The following is a 5,000-nucleotide window of genomic DNA, read 5'->3' on the forward strand; positions in this document are numbered from 1 at the left end:
TCTCAATAATGTGACTTTCCTCTCCTCTTAGGTTGTAGTTTTTACCCTCCTCCTCCGTCGTTTCCTTGGTGCTTTCCTGTTTTTCTTTTTTCACCCTTCGCTGTGTTTACTTTCCCTTCTTGTCATCGTCGTTGGAGTCTCGCTCTTTCCAGCTTCCAAAAGGTTTCCACGACTCTTTCACAAAGTTTCTAGGAGGTTTTCAATGGCTAGTCTTTTTATTTCTTTCATTCTCCTTTTCTTGTGTAATTTTTTGTTGTTTTCTTGACGTACGTATAAACTGTTCGGTACGTTTTGCTCTCCTCTTCTCGCCTCACCTCACGAATCTGTCCCCCATTGTTTTTTTTTTTTTTTTTCTGCACGGCGCCAAACTGCCTTCCTTTTATTTTATTTATTTGTACTGTTGTAATGGTCTTGTTTTCTTTTTATGACATTGATCTTTCACCTTTTTCTTTCTCTCTCTCTCTCTCTCTCTCTCTCTCTCTCTCTCTCTCTCTCTCTCTCAAAGCATTTCTAGCATTTTTTCTTTATTTTTCTTTGTATTCTTTTTCTTCACCTCCATATAAGTCCTGTTTTCTTCACGTATTTGTATGAGTTTTGCTGTTTTCTTTCTATCTATCTACTTTTCCTCCTTTTTCCCCTTAAACGACAACCACTACCACTTGCACTACCTCCTCCTCCTCCTCCTCCTGCTCCTCTTCCTCCTCTTCCTCTTCCTCCTCTCATCAGCGTATCACCAGTATGATTATTGACCAATTTTTCTTTTATTATCCTTTTCCAATTATATTCTCTCTGTTCATCTGGTGCCCTTTCATACACCTTTATCGAACTCAACTCTGCCCTCTTCCTTTTTTTTCAAACTCATTCTTTTCTTGAGTCTTTTCTTTGTTTTTATCCTTATCACTTCCCCTTCCTCCCCTCTATGCTTCCCTTCCCTCCTTCCCTTCCCTCTGGCCTTCTGTTCCTGACACGAGAGAGAGAGAGAGAGAGAGAGAGAGAGAGAGAGAGAGAGAGAGAGAGAGAGAGAGAGAGAGAGAGAGCGAGAGCAATTCTTTCTATTTCCTCCTTGCCTGCTTCTTTTTCTTGTTCCATAACTTATCTTTGTCATAGAGAAAAGAGAAAACTTTAAACAATCTCTCTCTCTCTCTCTCTCTCTCTCTCTCTCTCTCTCTCTCTCTCTCTCTCTCCTATCACCCCTCCATCCGTTCTATTGATTTATAGGAAAAGTAAGAAAGTACATTTGCTGAGGTTGTTTACTATTTTCGTTTGATAATTCGTCTCGTATATCAATCATGTACTGTTGTCAATACACTACATCTCTCTCTCTCTCTCTCTCTCTCTCTCTCTCTCTCTCTCTCTCTCTCTCTGTGTGTAATTCACCTCGGTCGTCTACTGGTCACCCAGCCAGTCTTCCCCATTACGGAGCGAGCTCAGAGCTCATAGACCGATCTTCGGGTAGGACTGAGACCACAGCACACTCCACACACCGGGAAAGCGAGGCCACAACCCCTCGAGTTTCATCCCGTACCTATTTACTGCTAGGTGAACAGGGGCTACACATAAAGAGGCTTTCCCATTTGCCTCGCCGCGCCGGGACTCGAACCCGGGCCTCTCGATTGTGAGTCGAGCGTGCTAACCACTACACTACGCTGTGTGTGTGTGTGTGTGTGTGTGTGTGTGTGCCTGTTTTCCTCTCTCTCTCTCTCTCTCTCTCTCTCTCTCTCTCTCTCTCTCTCTCTCTCTCTCTCTCTCTCTCTCTCTCTCTCGCTCACTCGCTTTCAAAACTAAACTTGAAAAGGAAAACGGAGAAAGAATAGAATATATATTGAAAAATTGAAAGTAAGAATGTTTATCCAGCGGTATTAAAACACACACACACACACACACACACACACACACACACACACACACACACACACACACACACACACACAACCCTCGCCCGAGCCCGGCAAAAGTAAACATGAACAATAATCCTTAACGGGCAAGATAATGAAGCGAATCACTTACACTAATTTTCCTCTGTTTGTTTGCCCGTTTGCTCTTCCGTCAACATAATAAATTCGCCCTAAGGAAAGAACGGCCGGCAAACACACATTTTTGGTGGACTTTTGTGACCTCGGAGTCCTGCCCCATGTTACGCTGTGTCTTGAGAGGCATGAGTTGTTTCAGGTGAACCGTGTCTAATTAGGCAGTACAGGTGAGGTAAGACGTTCAGGTACAGGGAAGATGGTTTGGTTAATCTTTGTGATTTATAGATAAGAGGAGAGGAGAGGAGAAATTAATAGAGATCATTAAAATACAGCTGAATAAACTAGAGGATAGTATCATAGTTACATATATACATAGGCCACAACACAGAGAGAAAGAGAGAGAGAGGAGAGAGGAGAGAGGAGAGAGGAGAGAGGAGAGAGAGAGAGAGAGAGAGAGAGAGGAGAGAGGAGAGAGAGAGAGAGAGAGAGAGAGAGAGAGAGAGAGAGAATTCTTAACTATCTTTCGAAACAAAACACAAGATTTCATTCACCACTGTATGATTTTAAACTCCTGGAACCCAAGAGAAGAGAAGGAGTAGATTGAAGATTTTCAGCCTCATCTCCTCTCTTCTCTTCCTCCTCCTATTCCTCCTCCGAGAAAATACTTCCATTCCACTTCAATATAATTTCGTTCGTGTGTGTTTGCTTTTCTGCCTATTTTTTTCTTTCTCTCTTCTTCCCTGTTCCCAAATTCATCTCTGTCTTCAACTTCACCTCTTTCCTTCTGTTTATCTTTTCCCCTTCCCAATTTTCTGTTTTGCTGCTCATATTCTTCTTTCACTCTCTTTCTGTACAGTTTCATTACTCCCTCCTTTCCGCATGTGTGCCTATATCCCCTCATTCATTTTGTCTGTCTTTGTCTACCTCTTTGTCCAGCTTTCTTTGTGTGTCCGTCCCTTTCCCCATTTCTTTCCTCTGTCAACTTAACACCCTCCCCTCTTCCTCTTTCTCTTTGCGTAACTGTCCTTATCCGCCCTCTTCCTCCTTCTCTTTACTTCACTGTCGCTTCTATCTCTGCTTCCTTGCTCCTCGTTGTCTTTAACCCTTTCCCTCCTCTCTCTCTTTGTTCGTCTGTTTCACTGTCAGTCTCACAGCGTGTCTCTGTCCGCATCTGTCCGCCCTCCCGTCCACATTAGAATTAACTGTCACTCGTGGTCTTCGTCGCAGCGTCACCTGACCTGTCTTGTGAGGAAATGTCAGTCCGTCTTCCTACCTCTCGCGCGCTAATTCCAACGCTCCCCTAATTTGGGCGGATTGATCATTAGTGAGGAGACGGGCGGCCGTCTAATGGATTTTGATGTGCTCCTTATATGAGATGGGAGGGTCTTTCATTTTTCTTTGTTTTATTCCATCCGAAACGAAAGGAAAGTATCATGCGTGTGGAAAAACCATGGAAGCTTCCTGTAGCAGATTTCATATTTTATTGTGACTGGGGACCGTGTCTTTTTCCGTGTGTGTGTGTGTGTGTGTGTGTGTGTGTGTGTGTTGGCCTTGGAAAATCTGTGCGAAAGTGAAAACTGAACAAATTTTATTTGTAGTCAATTGGCAATACTAGTTGTCAGACACACACACACACACACACACACACACACACACACACACACACACACACACACACACACACACACACGTGCTACAGACAAGTGAGAAATTGCATGTGAGGAGGAAGGTAGCTAAAGCACCGTTGCCAGACACTCTTGACACAAGTAATAGAAGAAAGAAGTCGACAGGTGTGTGTGCTGTATAACCCCCGAGCTTCGTGTCAGTATCGTGTGAATAATTGAATAACAACACTAACTTTATACAACCTGAAAGAATGGTGCAGTGTGTGTGTGTGTGTGTGTGTGTGTGTGTGTGTGTGTGTGTGTGTGTGTGCGTGTGCGTGTGAGGATACGAGTTTTTATCATCTTTTAAATTCATAATCCACTTTTTTCACTTGACGCTGTGCAAACTCAGAAATGAATTAAAAGACATTCAAAATTGTAGTCTCTTTGAGCAAATGGACAAGTCTGAACTATAAAAAATGATTCATGTACATACAAGTCCCAGTAAAGAATACATACTAGAACACTAAGAAGTACTTTAAAACCTCGTATATACTTGATCAAATTAACCTGTCCCTCGGCCCTAAGTAAAGAGTATCATTACTGGCCTCTAAATTAACTTGTCCTCTTAAAGCAACCTCGAAATAAAAAAAAAATAAAAAGGTCGAAGGGGACTTAAGACTCATCCGTCCTCCTTAACGCCAACCCACGCCACAAGAAAGACAAGATCACTGGTGTTAGTGGTGGTGGTGGTGCTTGAGTGTCTTTTTACCTTACAGCTTCGGGGGGGGCTTGTCGGGCTGCAGGCGGGGAGGAAGGACAGCCGAGAAGGAAGGAGTAACACAATGAAAAACGTCACTTAATCGCGCTTTGGACGGTTTACAGCGCGCCGTCGGTCTCCTTTCGATTGGTGTACTTTGCGACAAGTCCACGACCCGCCGCGCTCTCGCTCCGCACCGCCTCACCCGCACGTCTCCACTCCAACGCCGCCCGCAGGTAACTGAGGTTCTCGTCCTCCTGTTGGCCCTCCCTGCCCGCCTCCCTTCTCGCCTCCCACCTCTCTGTGATCCGCTTCCTCCACCTTCTCTTCTGCCCCCTTCAAAGGATCACATTGGCATCCTGTGTACCTCTACCTGCTATCTCTTGCCCGTATCTCTCTTCTCTTCTCTACCATTCCATCCATGTTCCATTGGTTACTCATCCATTAGTATTCCCCCTCCCTCCCTTTGTTCCTCTTCCGTTTCTCCCCTTCCCTTTCTGAGCTCTTCGTCAGTCCCCCTCTCCTTTCTCCTTTCCCTTTACATCCCTTCCATTAACATTGTTGTTCTCTCACCCCTACCTTACATCACTGACCCTCGTCTCCCCTCGTATTCTCCCTTCTCCCCTCGAATCGCTGTTACCCTTACATCACTTGAGGGCTCAGTTC

The 5,000-nt window shown here is 44.6% G+C and overlaps 1 protein-coding gene across 1 annotated transcript in view; it reads right to left on the bottom strand.

The window, feature by feature from the left end:
• LOC123506701 (carbonic anhydrase-related protein 10-like) overlaps positions 1-4,598 on the bottom strand; it is a 119,550-nt gene extending 114,952 nt beyond the window's left edge. The window contains exon 1 of the mRNA XM_045258970.1: positions 4,347-4,598. The gene's annotated coding sequence lies outside the window, so the exon portion shown is untranslated. The remainder of the gene's footprint in view (positions 1-4,346) is intronic.
• Between the last annotated feature and the right edge of the window lie 402 nt (positions 4,599-5,000).

This window comes from Portunus trituberculatus, chromosome 20 (genome assembly GCF_017591435.1).
Source record: "Portunus trituberculatus isolate SZX2019 chromosome 20, ASM1759143v1, whole genome shotgun sequence".
Taxonomy (NCBI): Eukaryota; Metazoa; Arthropoda; class Malacostraca; order Decapoda; family Portunidae; genus Portunus; species Portunus trituberculatus.